The 14,849-nt window shown below is 40.5% G+C and overlaps 1 protein-coding gene across 12 annotated transcripts in view; it reads left to right on the forward strand.

Moving 5' to 3' along the window:
* The window catches only part of OSBPL6 (oxysterol binding protein like 6), a 210,398-nt gene that overhangs the window by 36,167 nt on the left and 159,382 nt on the right, over positions 1-14,849 (forward strand). The window contains exon 1 of one of the 12 annotated variants that reach the window (XM_021923745.2): positions 13,505-13,700. The exons of the other annotated variants lie outside the window; for them this stretch is intronic. The gene's annotated coding sequence lies outside the window, so the exon portion shown is untranslated. Of the gene's footprint in view, positions 1-13,504; positions 13,701-14,849 lie in introns of those variants that run through there. 12 annotated transcript variants of the gene reach the window in all.

Raw genomic sequence — 14,849 nt, forward strand, 5'->3', positions numbered from 1 at the left:
ATGGAAGAGCAGGTCTAGATCATTAGTTACCAAGGCGTGCTTCCCATTCCCTCTCCCTACCCCCAGACCAGCAGCATTAGCATCACTTAGAAACTTGTTAGAAATACAAATTGTGAGTCGGGTGAGGTGGTTCACTCCTGTAATCCCAGCACTTTGGGAGGCCAAGGCGAGTGGATCCTTTGAGCTCAGGAGTTTGTGACTGGCCCTGGCAACATGGCGAAAACCCATCTCTACTGAACACATAAAAATTAGCTACGTGCGGTGGTGTGCACTTGTACTCTCAGCTACGCAGGAGGCTACAGTGGGAGGATTGTTTGAGCCCAGGAGGTCCAGGCTGCAATAAGCCTCATGATAGCACTACTGCACTCCAGCCTAGGCTATAGAATGAGACTTTGTCTCAAAAAAAAAAAAAAAAAGAAAAAGAAAAAAAGAAATGCAAATAGCAACTCAGACACTCTGGGTGTGGGCCCAGTCATCTGGTTTAAACAAGTCCTCCAGGTGATTCTGATGTACATTAAAGTTTGGGAACCACTTGGTCTATCTAGAAATGGACCAGCACTCTGTCTCTCTGCCTTTTTGCTCCACTGTCACTCATAGTGTTGTTCTCGTCTTCGGGGTAGAAGCTGGCCCCGGCTAGGAGGACTTCTGCATTCTACCCTTAGAAAGGCTGGGTGCTGGGGAGAGGCGACAGATTGGACAAGCAGTTTTCCTTTTTTAAAGGCTGTGACACAGCATTGCAAACATCCTTTTGCTCAGATCCCACTGAGTAGAGCTAAACGGCCCTACCCTGTTTCTGAGGCTGGAAATTGCAGATTCGTTGGTTGATCATGTGCTGAGTGAAAACTTGTGGAGGTGAGGTGGTGGAGGAAGTTGTTCTGTTCCTCAGAGGAAAAAGCAGAGAATGGATACTGAAGGCAGTTTGCAGTTTCACTGCAATAGGTGGGCACAGTTTGATTTATTTTGCAACCTAGAGCTGCACCTTGATTTTATTATTTCATAGTCTCTGATCTTCACTGGCATACTGGGTTGCTCGGAAAAGGGGAAGACATGAAATATGAATGCATATAATACCTGAGGAAGCCTCAAAGGTGCTATGAAATATGTCTAACGTGAAAGGTGCCAGAGAGAAGTTGAGTCACCAAGATCAGCCTCTGACCAACTTCCTTTAATGCAGAGAAGGCTGTGTGTGGTTCATTGTGTGGGAGGCAGAATTTAGCCCTAGGTGTAACTGTTCAAAGGACAAGTATGATTATCCTAAACCTACTCTACAAAAATAGTAACCATTAACATTTTGATCTGTCTACCTACCTAGATTATAAATATAAAAAAGTAGTGGCCGGGCGCGGTGGCTCAAGCCTGTAATCCCAGCACTTTGGGAGGCCGAGGCGGGTGGATCACGAGGTCAGGAGATCGAGACCATCCTGGCTAACATGGTGAAACCCCGTCTCTACTAAAAATACAAAAAACTAGCCGGGCGTGGTGGCGGGCGCCTGTAGTTCCAGCTACTGGGAGGCTGAGGCAGGAGAATGGCGTGAACCTGGGAGGCGGAGCTTGCAGTGAGCCGAGATCGCGCCACTGCACTCCAGCCTGGGTGACACAGCGCGAGACTCCGTCTCAAAAAGAAAGAAATGGGATTATGCTTTTGTGTGGTTTTGCAGTCTGCCTTTTCCCTATACCTTATAGCACAAATACCTTCCATATCAATAAATACATGTCTGATTGTTAACAAATTTCTGTCATGGGATATTTCAATAGCTTTCACTTTCTGATTTATAATTAACACTAGTGAACATGTATATACATTTCTACCCACAACAGCATATTGAAATGGCATCGTTGTTTGGGGTAAATACCCGGGGGTTTGTCATCTCACACTGAGAAGATTAGCGACAGGGACACACACATGGCGTGGGTTAAGGAGTGGAAAGTTTACCAGGCAGAAGAAAGGAGAGAGGAGAGCAGCTGTCTCTCTTGTGAGAGAAGGGTGTCTGAAAATGGGAAAAAGGCTGGCCTGTGGTGGACCTCAGCAGGTTTCATAGACAGGCTTGAGCAGAGGTGTCTGATTTACACAGGGCCTACAGGTTGGATTGACCAGGTGTAATGTTTACAGAGCACATAGCGAAAGCTGGTCACCCCACCCTAATCTTATTATGCAAATGGGCTTTCCACTTGGCCAGGCCATCTTGTCTACTTCTTACTGTACATATGGCTGGCAAAAAGAGAAGATGGAGCCGCCATTTTGAACATGCCTAGTCCCAGGTAGTGTATTACTATGGGCACAACTGCTGGCATTCACCCGTGCAAGCTTCCAGCTTGCTTGTCTATATCTGCAGCTCGATTTTACAGGCTGCTCTTTGTTAGAAAGGAAACTTGTTTTGGGGCTGCTTTCCATTAAAGGAAAACCTTACCAAGGACTCCTGTACCCTCACTATCTGCCTAAGTAATTTTTTCTTAACTTCTATATTAATATGAGCAGCTGTTTCCTGCATCCTGACCACCTCCAGGGTTATCCCTTTTTTTTTTTTTTTTTTTTTTTTGAGACAGGGTCTTGCTCTGTCACCCAGGCTGGAGTTAAGTGTCATGATTACGCCTCACTGCAGCCTTGAACACCTGGCCTCAAGTGATCCTCCTGCCTTATCCTCCCAAGTAACTGAGACTACAGGAGTGCATCACTGTGTCCCTCTAATTAAAAAAAAAATCTTTTTGTAGAGATGGAGTCTGGCTATGTTACCCAGGCTGGTCTTGAACTCCTGGTTCAGCATCCTTTTTAATCTCTGCAAATCTAATAAGCAAATTTATAAACTTAAACGAACATGGTTAATTCTTGTTGAAATTTCCATGTCTTTGACAATCATCTTACGGGTTCTTAAACTGTATTCCTATGCCACAGAAACTAGACACAGGTGTTTTGCTGCTCAGATCCGTAAACTGGGTAAAACAATAATACCTTTTCTCACTTAGCAAAAATATTATAGCATTCCTCTATTTGAAGCTTTTCCTATACATTTTTCTTAAACATTTGCTATATTTTGCTGCTTATTCTAGAATCTGGTCTAAGATAACAAAGATACATTTTTGTAACATGATATTACATAAAGATATATTTTAACTTTAATATATCAATAATTTATTGCTTTTTTGCTTTTTTGACCCTCATCCTCCGACTGTCAAATTGTTTCTAATGAGTACCTTGACTTCAAGGAAATAAACAGGTTTGGAAGTTACTAACCCCAGAGACGTGTAGGGCACCAAGGTTAAAGAGAGGGGAAGGCGCTGGACTCCAAAGTGCTTGGATTTGAATCCCAGCTGTGGTTCAACCAGCTGCATGATCTTGGATAAGTTACTGAACCTATCCCAGCCTCAGTTTCTTCTTATGTAAAATGGGATAATAGAACCTGTACTATAAAGTGGTCGTGATGGCTAAATCAAAAGATGAGTAGGACACTGTCACACTTCACAAAATAATCATTAGCTGCTATTATTATTCCTTTATTGAGGAGGAAACAGTTACCTAGCTCATTACTCTCAGCATTTAAATAACATATTATATTTTGCTTATTGTTTTTACTGTCTTGAGATCATGTGCTCTTATTTTTTCTTATTACCAGGACATTGAGTTTTCTACTCAACTTTTTTCTGGTAGCAGCTCCCAATTGGTCTTTCAAAAGCAGTGCCCCAGAAATACCCCTCTGCAGTACCTTTCTGTTCTGTGTAGTGGGGGTAGGGCCTGTTCCTGGGCCTGAGATGTTCTCATGTATACTCTTAACTCCTGTCTCTGAGAAACACTTCAGAATAACTCAGAACACCTGACTTTTAAAAAACTCTCAGATAATTTGTAATTGCAACCGACACTGAATATCAAATAATTATACAAAGCTAATTCTTGATGGCCTGAATAGAAACACCCCATGGTGTACTGCCTAGATAGTAATTATTTTCATAATATTGGGAACTTCATATTCTTATTTTCTACTTGTTACAATTCTTCAAGTACCTTCAAAACAGCTGATTCAAGAAATCTGTTCAATTTTCTGAGGGCAGAAATGGGAAGTGGAGCTTTTTCAGGCTTGGATAGGAATCTGCTTCTTCCCCTTTAAAAAAGAATCCTTGAATTTGCTTGAGAAATGAAATGCACAGTAAAAGTGAAGTTAGAAATCGAATGGCAACCAGCTTCGAATACTGAATATCTAATTCCTGCAAACCGGCCTTACTCTCTGAAAACTGTGGCCATTTTCATGAGTTTTACTTGGCCTTATTTTATCATGGCTGCATCCTCTGTATTTGTTGAGGCTTCTTAACGGGCTGAGAGTAGGATGCCTTCATTTCTTGTAGTTCTGTTTTCAATGCTAATTCACAGAAATTACTGGGGATATTATTACTTTCGTCATTGAAATGTTTAGTGTCAGATTAAAAACCTCATCAAACGTCAGTGTCCTTGATTTCACTCACATGACTCAGAGCATCATCCCGGGGATCCCTCAGTCTCTGGGAATGTTAAGGTGGTGATGACACGTGCGCAGGGAGGGAGGATTCAGTCTGATGTTCAGTACCTGGAGGCTGAACTTTGGCATCAGAAGGGATCTGGCCATGGACAAGCTATTTAATCTCCCTATTTTTCGACTCTTTAGTGACAATACCCACTTCATGCATTGTTGTGCGTGTTAAGCTGATCTACTTAGGATGATGAGCTTAGCACAGAATCTGGCACATGATAATTCTTCTATAAGCACTAGTAATTATCATTAGTAATATTATTCACAGTAGACACCATTCTAGAGACACTGAAAATACTCTTGCCTCACACTTTATATATTGAGACAGTAATAGTTCTCTAGTGGCATTTTTTTTTCCTCAAGAGTTGAATAATTTAATTTATTCAGCTATTTAATAATACTAATCATATAGTCTTAAAGACTGAATGTTCACTCAGTATTACATTAATAGGAAGAAAATGGAAATATTTTCATAACAGTTCTTAATGCTAATTACTATATATGTCTGAAGTCATATCATTTACTCAATTTCTATGGTACCTGTCATAATAATACTTTAGCAAGTGAAATAGTAATAGTAATGACAACAGCATCAACTTTTGCAGTTGAATCTGAATGAATATGGAGTTGGAGAGAATGTCTATCCAATTCAGGTTGTCACTGTTAAATATTTCACAGGTTGTGAGTCGCCAACCTTTGCTGAACTTAAACGCTTTAGAATAAAATGCATTTCAGGCTGCAGTATAACCTACCAACTTGTTACCAGTGAGAGAGAGAGAGAGAGAGAGTCAGTTTTTAAAAATACTTTTTGTTTTAAGATAATTATAAATTCACAGGAAGGTACTGTGTACATTTTACTGTTTCCCCCAAGGTAACCTTACAAAACTATAGTAGAGTATCAAAACCCTGACAGAGACATTAGTACAATCCACAGAGCTTATTCAAATATGTAAATATGTTCTCCCCATCTGTAACTGGTCTTTTCATCCTCTTCATGGGATCTTTTGTAGAGCAAAGGTTTTTAATTTCAGTAAGGTCCAATTTATCAGTTTTTGCTTTTATGATCTAGGGTGATACTTCTCAAAGGCTGTTCCAGACAGTACCTTACCTGCTTTTGGATCATTTGTAGTACCTATTACAAAACCCATTTGCTTGGGCCCCACACCAAACACTCTGAATCAGATTCAAGGAATGGGGTCTGGTAGTCATTTAAGAAGCTCCCTAAAACCTGGGAACCACTGACTCAGAGAGATTGGCCTTGGGTCCTTTTTCTTCTTGTTCTGCCTTGTCTATGAGTCATCCCACGCACTCTCACCGCCTTATAAAATATGTTTGGATAACTTCTAAATTTATCTTCTTAACCTCTGTGATGAGCTCCAGAATAGCTACTTTGCCGGATACTCTTCTGTTATACAAAGAACATATTTAATAAATGGGTTATTTGTTAGGTATTACTTTTCTGGACCCCTTTGAACAGTATGTAGTAGAATATATAGAATAAGAACCTTCCCAATTAATGTTTATAAAGTGTCAAAGAGGCAAGACATTGGTCCTGATGCATTAATTACTTAATGATAGAATACTTTGGCAGAGGGGTTGAGTTATATGTATATATATAATCTTGGGGTTAATTATTTTTTTGTGGTCTTATTTGTATCTCTTCTTCCTTTCATTGAAACAGATAATTTTATACAATTTCCTTTTTTTTTTTTCTTTTGAGACAGAGTCTCGCTGTGTCACCCAGGCTGGAGTGCAGTGGTGTGATCTTGGCTCACTGCAACCTCTGCCTCCTGGGTTCAAGCGATTCTGCTGCCTCAGCCTCCCAAGTAGCTGGGACTACAGGCACATGCCACCACACCCTGCTAACTTTTTGTATTTTTAGTAGAGATGGGGTTTCACCATGTTAGCCAGGATGGTCTCAATCTCCTGACCTTGTGATCCGCCTGCCTCAGCCTCCCAAAGTGCTGGGATTACAGGCGTGAGCCACTGCTCCCAGCATTTTATACAATTTCTATTTGGAAAAAGATGTACAGTGCTTGATAAGTATCAATATGCCTATGGCTTAACAATCTAATTTTTAGATGGTTTGGTTCCTCTTTTTAAGATTTTTCAGTATTTTTCATTAGCATAAAGAATTATTCCTTGGGTGTCTTTAATGAAAAATGACCTTTTCATAGCTGAATATTTTATTTGATGTTGGAATGTAATCAGAACATTTATGAAAATGTCAATTTTTGTTTTATTTTTAAGTTAGATTCCGGAGGCACATGTGCAGTCTTGTTACATGAGTTCAATTTTTAAATATCTCAATTTTATATCACTTGCTTTAACAAGTTAGACTTTTTGTTTTACAAGTTGTACTCTCATTTGATATGTTCTCTGCAATCATTGCTTCTGTTTAATCCTTGTTTCTAGTTGCTACAGTCTCTTAAAAATTAAATTATCCCTTTAAGATGATAGAACATGCTTATGCTAAAGGTAGCAGCTAAAATGATGATGAAATACTCCTATATGTTAATCCTGAAAAAAAAAATTATAAGTTTAGTGAGTAGTGGTTAATGTTGTTTTTGTCTTGGTTCAATTAATTAGAGTTCAGTAGCCAAGAAAAGAAAGCTAACTTTGCCTTGGTTGTAAAATTTGGATTTCACTTTTTACCATAGTGGAGTGGTCAAAGAACAGTGATAGCTTTGGCTCCCAATGTTCATCCTGTAATTATAACATGCTACTCTATCATGATACCATCTTTCTGCACTTGCAGCCCTTCTGGGAGAGTCTGATGTCAGACAGGGTTGGTTTCTGTGTGGGCCTGCTATCCCTGCTGACAGGGAACTTGGTCAGCCAGCCAGTCTCTACTAACTTAGGATGGCCATACCACCAGCATGTGCTGTGGGAGATACCAGGGGATCCAGTGACAGTGTGATTGGCTTATGTAAACAGAGACATATTCTCAAGTAAGTGGTCTCCAAAGACTGAGGCTGGTAGGAATGTATTAAGTATGATGCAGTCCAGGATGCTTGAATTCTCCCTGCCCCCTCTTGAATGCCAGAATTTGTCTACAGTCATTTACAAGTGTTACATTGTCTTAACCTTCATCATAATTTGAAACAGTTTATCCTCCAGGATTTGAGACCCCAGAATTACCATATTTGACCATAGCTCCCTATCACTCTTTCTCTTTTTCATTCTTCCTTTTACTTAACCTGGCATTGCCCTGACTTCAGCCTCCAGCCTCCTTCCTGTCTTCTCTGTTCTGGTTTGGGTTTCATGGCCTTAGCTTGGACCTCAAGTCCTCTCTGAGCCATATGGCCAATACTGACCTTGAGAAAACCCTAATGTCATTTTTTTACCTTTTACTCTGGGGGTAAATAACTTTTTGCGTAAGATATTCAGGACACTGAGTTGATATTTTTATTCTCCCTGCTCCTGGGCCCTCACAGTATACAGTACTTAAGTAAGGATTACTTAATAATCCTTTCATGTCCTTCTAGTTGATTCTACTTCCATAGGGGATTCGACCTCCATTCTACCTCCAAGTGTTTTCCTCTCCAAGACCCTACTTCTGTCCCCATATCTCTGCAGAATTCTTGCTGCTTACTTTTCTAATAAGATCAAGGCTATCAGATACATGTTTCCTCAATTTCTGTTTTTTTTTTTTTTTTGTCTCCAATTCTCTGCATTCTTACTGCCTATGCTTTCATTCCTCCTGTTTCAAACAATTTGAAAAGGTCTCCTCTATTGATCACCCATTGAAAAGGTCTCCTCTGTTGCCCACCCATCTGTTTCTTTCCTTAATCATATACCTTCCCACTCTTGTGAGATGCTGATTTATCACTTATATTCTTGCTTTATTGTAACTTAAATTTAGTAGCTTCTCACCATCCAAAAATGCTCAGATCTTTCTCACCCTCAGCTTTGTTGACATTTTGGGCTGGATGATTCTTTGTTGTAGGGCACTGTCCTGTCTGTTGCAGGATGTTCAGCAGCAACCCTGGCCTCTACCCACCAGAGGCCAGTAACACCCTGGAGTTGTGACAACCAGAAATGTCTCCAGGCATTGCCAAATGTCCCTGGAGGCACAAAGTTACCCCTCTGTGAGGACCACTGGTTTAGAAATGATTCTTGCAATCAAGCCGTTCTAACCATTACTACCCTCCTCTCATTCCCATCACTACAAGCTTCCCTGTGGACCATTCACTTCTTATCTCCACTGAACCACCATCCAGTCAATCCTGAGTTAGGTTTCTGACAATACTCGTTACTGGAAAATGCTCTGAGAGGTCTGCAGTAACCTGGCAGCCAAATCCAGGGAATGACCTTTTCTCAATTCCTTGATTGTCTGCAACTTTTAACACTGTCCGCATGTCATGGTATCCATCTCATGTATTCTTCTGGGGTCAGCTCCTATCCCCCTGACTGCCTCCTTCAGTGGTCCCTCCTTATCTGCAGTTTCAGTTACCCATGGTCAACCAAGGTCTGAACATATTATATTGAAAATTCCAGAAATAAACACATCATACATCTTAAATTACTCTCCATTCTGAGTAGCATAATGAAATCTCATGCTGTCCCGCTCTGTCCCACCCGGGATGTGAATCATCTATTTTTCCAGCATATATACTATCAACGTATTAATCACTCAGTAGCCATCTCAGTGATTAGATGGTCATGGTGTTGCCGTGCTTGTGTTCAAGTCACCCTATTTTACTTCATAATGGCCCCAAAGTGCAAGACTAGTGATCCCGACAATTCAGATATGCCAAAGAGAAGCTATAAAGTGCTTTTTTTTAAGTGAAAAGATGTGAGTTCTTGACTTAATAAGAAAAAAGAACAAAGTCTAAGCTGAGGTTGCTGAGAGCTGTGGTAAGAACGAATCTTCTATCTGTAAAATTGGGAAGAAGGGGAAAAAAAATTCCTGCTGGTTTTGCTGTCATATTCAGACTGCAGAAGTTATGGCCATAATACTTGATAGATGCTTTGTTAAGATGGAAAAGGCATTAAGGTTGTGAATGGAAGACAATGAACAATGTTCCTATTGGTGGTGATCAGGCTTGGTACTTTCTGTGGTTTCAGGTACCCACTGGGGGTCTTGGAATGTATATCCCCAAAATAAGGGGTTCTACTGTACATACTTTCTAAATGTAGGCACTCCCCCCTACCCTGTGTGGGCGTCTGCTGTGTGCTTTTTCCACATTTTCTTATCCCCTCTCCTGCCTGTTATGGTCACCTCCATGTGGATGATTTCCAAATATAGATTTGTCTCTTGGATGGACTCCAGGCTTATGTGTCCTTTTGCCTTTCGATCATCTACATGACACATTAAAAAATGTATTTCAACATTTTCAAAATCAAAGTTCTCACCTTCCCTCCTTTCATTGATTCCCATTAATGGTATCACAGTCCTTTATATCACCAGTTCCCCAAATATTTTTTGGTTGTATACTACATCAGTAAAAATGTTTTGAGCATGTTACACCCAAAATATGTTTATTAATAAATTTGATATGTGTGCAATAGAATTATGTTATATGAAATAGAAATTTTACAAAGATGAGGGAAGATGAAAATAATATTTAAAATTTCAACAGTGATGGCCAGGCACAGTGGCTCACACCTTTAATCCTAACACTTACTTGAGCCTAGGAGTTCAAGACCAGCCTGGGCAATATAGTGAGACCTCATTTCTACACAAAATTTAAAGATTAGCCAGGTGTAGTAGTGCATGCCTACAGTCCCAGCTGCTTGGGAGGCTGAGGCAGAAGTTGTAGTGAGCCAAGATTGTGCCTCTGCACTCTAGCCTGGGCAACAGTGAGACCCTGTCTCAAAAAAATAAAATAACAGTGAGACCCGTGTTCTAAGATATTATTAATTTAATGAACTTCATTTAAAAACAAATCAAATTTCAATACTTTTTTACACACAAATTTAAGTACATTTTATTTTGATTTCTCATTTCAATGTCTTAGTTGAAAAAGTTACCCTACAGACAAGTGGATTCAAATAGAAGAAGTCTATTATTGCCTATACTTTTGAAGTCATAATACTCAGGTATAATGGTGATTGCCAGAAATTGAGGAGAGGTGAGAATGGGGAGTTAATTTTTAATGGGTACATAGTTTTAGTTTGGGAAGATGAAAAGGTTCTGGAGATGGATGATGGTGATGGTTATACAACAGTATAAATGCCCTTAACACCCTACATTTTATGTGTATCTTGCCTCAATTAAAAAAATAAGGCTGGGTGCAGTGGCTTACACCTGTAATCTCAGCACTTTGGGAGGCTGAAGCGGGTGGATCACTTAAGGTCAGGAGTTTGAGACCAGCTTGGCTGACATGGCGAGACCCCCATCTCTCCTAAAAATATGAAAATTAGCCGGTCACCGTGGTGCCTACCCGTAGTTCTAGCTAGTAGGAAGGCTGAGGCAGGAGGATCACTTGAACCCAAGGAGACGGAGGTTGCAGTGAGCTGAGATTGTGCCACTGCACTGCATCCTGGGTGTCTCAAAACTAACCAACTAACTAACTAATAACTAGAAGTATTTAGAATTAGCCAGGTGTGGTGGCGGGAGCCTGTGATCCCAGCTACTCAGAAGGCTGAGGCAGGAGAATTGCTTGAGCCTGGGAGGCAGAGGTTGCAGTGAGCCGAGATTGCACCACTGCACTGCAGCTTGGGCGACAGAACAAGACTCCTTCTCAAAAAAAAAGAAGTGTTTAGCTGAGAACCATTCACATAATCACTTAATAAAAGTTAATGTTAATAATTAATAATCGCTATTATTATTTCTATACTACTAATTGTCCCCAGGGGCCTATTCGTAGTTCTCAGATAGTATCCTAATTTTGGCTCAGTAATCCATCTTATCCATTATGTGGCACATGGTCCCTTGTATATAGTGGGAAATAATTATTGAATAAATAATGTGATCACAATGGACTACAATCTTTTTTTTTCTTTTTTTCTTTACTTTAGGGATTTCTATGAAAATGGGCACAGCTTCTGATTAAATATTTAGTTCTTTTAAATTTGATATCCTAAGAGTACTAATGCCATTCTGCATATATTCATATTCACGGTAGAAATTTATAGTTAAGGCAGTTTAAGCTCATATAGCACAGATATATTGTTTTTTACTCTGAACTCCTGGGTTCAAGCGATTCTTCTGCCTCACCCTCCCAAGTAGCTGGGACTACAGGTGCATGCCACCACACCCAGCTAATTTTTGTATTTTTAGTAGAGACGGGGTTTCATCATGTTGGCCAGGATGGTCTTGAACTCCTGACCTCGTGGTCCTCCCACCTCGGCCTCCCAAAGTGATGAGATTACAGGTGTGAGCCACTGCGTCCGGCCAAGGGTTTTTTTTTTTTTTTTTTTTTGAGACATAGTCTCACTGTGTCACCCAGGCTGGAGTGCAGTGGTGTGATCTTGGCTCACTGCAACCTCTGCATCCTGGGTTCAAGTGAATCTCCTGCTTTAGCCTCCCAAGTAGCTGGGATTACAGGCTCGCACCACCATGCCTGGCTAATTTTTTTACTTTTAGTAGAGATGGGGTTTGTCCATGTTGGCCGGGCTGGTCTTGAACTCCTGACTTCAAGTGATTCGCCCACCTCGGCCTCCCAATGTGCTAGGATTATAGGCGTGAGCCACTGTGTCCGCCCTGAGGCTTTTTAAAAGACATCTTAAAATTGTGCCAAGTTAAAATAATTGCCTTGGACAACAGTGACTTTAAGATGATTTTGTGGGCCACACAATGACATTTCAGTCAATGATGGACTGCATATATGACAGTGGTTCCATGATTATCATATAGTATTTTTATGTTTTGCCATTTTTGTGTGTTTACATACACAAATACCATGAGTTACAATTGCCTACAGTATTCAGTACAATAACATGCTGTGCAGATTTGTAGCCTGGGAGCAATAGGCGATACCATACAGCCTGGGTGTGTAGTAGGCTACACCATCTAGGTTTGTGTGAGTGCACTCTGTGATGAAATCACCTAAAGACACATTTCTCAGAACATATCCTTGTCATTAACATGTACATGACTATATATGTTGTGCAAGTGTGATTGAGAACTATTTTTGAGTGGATTTGATGTGGAAAATATGTACTCAGATGAAAGAAAAGGAAACACTTGGTGGTCTTAATCACTCACAGCTGAAGTCTGCCTTTTATTTTTTTCCCCCTTAACCAATATTATTTGACTCCTCTGACATCTCAAAAGTACCTGCCTTTTCTTTCTTCACTGGTTCCCAGGAACCTTTCTGTATAGTTGTCTAGCTCACCAGCCTACTTTCCAGCAAAATGTAATCCCAATTCCCACATCTCTCTTGGCTTCGCTGTTTCCTCCTCCTCTTTCCTCCTTTCCCAGTGAATCAGCAGATGTGGATGACGTCATCTTTGTATTTGGCAGTCACACTGGTGTTAAATGTTGCCCTGCCAAGAGTCAAGCGTGGCGGGCCTGCTTCTGCAGTTTTTGCTCTTATTTAAATTGGTGGAAGTTTGCATTGAACAAAAAAATTTGCATTGTGATACTTTAGTTTTAAAAAACACCAGAGTCAACCCTGGAATTAGATTTGAATTAGGAGCCCCTTACAACCTGCAGCTGAATCAGTGGTTGATGCAGTGATTTTATACCATCTTGTAGTGCTTTTCAAAAAACTACCAGTTGGCCAAAATGTGAGTAGGATATCAATGCGTTAAGGTTTTGTCAAAGAAATGGTAGATGACCTCACTTAATCATCTAAGGTCTGTCTAAAAAATTAAAAAGCTGTAAATTTAAAATTGTTTTCACAATGCAGCTATGAAGCAATCGACACTATATATATATATATATATATACACACACACACACACATAAAACCTTAGAAAATGCACCTATATTTTTTCTTAAAGTTTATTTATAACATATATTTAATATATTAAAATTATATATTTCATATATTAGCACATTTTTATAAATATATCATTTATAAAATATAAACAACTTGTAGTATATAAAACTGTATAAAATCAATAACTGTGTAGTTGGTTGACAGCAGACTTCTGTACATTCTCAGTATGTAATTTGCTGTAGTTAAGAATGAGCACTGTTCACACAGTTCTTAGCAAAGCCCTGTGTCCTCATCCCATAGGCCTGCTCCTTGACGTGGGAGTGGAAGATATCCAGACGTTAGTGGGAAGCTGGGAATGACTCCTTCAAAGAAGGTAGAACAGTTTTAGTTCTCAAGAGTGAAATGGCACCTGTGCTTCATTTCTGTTTCACTTAATCCTACCATGTACTTGAGGAAGTCTCAAAGGCATCTTTAACTTTTTAGTTTTTTGTTCAAAACCAATCTTTTGATCCCGTACTTGCCAACTAAGCCTGTGCTTCTTGCTCCTGTTGTTGTAGGGACCACTCCATTCAATCAGTTGCTTCAGTCAGAAACCCCAGGGTCACCTTTGGTGCCTTGCTCCTTCACTGCACTCCCCCTGGCCCATATGGCTTAGCCCTATCCATTCATCTCCAAAATATATTCCAAACTCATCCCCTTCTCCCAACTCTATTGCCCTGGCTTCCCCATTTCTCATTCTCCTCCATTCATTCTGGGTTTTTTTTTGTTTGTTTGTTTGTTTTGAGTTGGAGTCTTGCTCTGTCGCCCAGGCTGGAGTGCAATGGCTCAATCTCGGCTCACTGCAATCTCCACCTCCCAGGTTCAAGCGATTCTCCTGCCTCAGCCTCCTGAGTAGCTATGATTACAGGTGCCTGCCACCACACCCAGCTGATTTTTGTATTTTTAGTAGAGATGGGGTTTCACTATTTTGGCCAGGCTGGTCTCGAACTCCTGACCTTGTGATCCGCCCACCTCAGCCTCCCAAAGGTTGGAATTACAGGCGTGAGCCACCATGCCCAGCCCATTCATTGTTTTAAAAACACAAGTCTATTTTTTTCTGCTCCGTTTAAAGTCTTTCACCATCTCCCATTGTACTTAGAGGAAAAAAACAGTTCTTTATTGGCTCCAAATTATCTGTCTCCTGCCTACACCTACCACCACCTCATTTCATGCCCTCCTTTGCCTTACACACTGCTCAGACGCCGCTGGTCTGTTTTAAATTCCTGGCACGCCCAGCCCCTTCTTACCTCAGAGCCTTTGCACATGCTGCTCCCTCTGTGTGGAGTGTCCCCTCCTCCTTGCTTCACTGTCACTTCCTCTGAGGAGACTTCTCCTCCCCTAGAACTATTATAACTTAGGTTCTCCTCTCTTATTTTTTCTCCTAATACCATGTTCTTCTTCTTCTCACATTTAATATTTGTAATTGTATGCGTAGCTATTTATTTAATACTTTAATCCATCTCTCCCATTAGACCTTAAGTCC

Source organism: Papio anubis, chromosome 10, assembly GCF_008728515.1.
Source record: "Papio anubis isolate 15944 chromosome 10, Panubis1.0, whole genome shotgun sequence".
In the NCBI taxonomy this organism is placed as follows: Eukaryota; Metazoa; Chordata; class Mammalia; order Primates; family Cercopithecidae; genus Papio; species Papio anubis.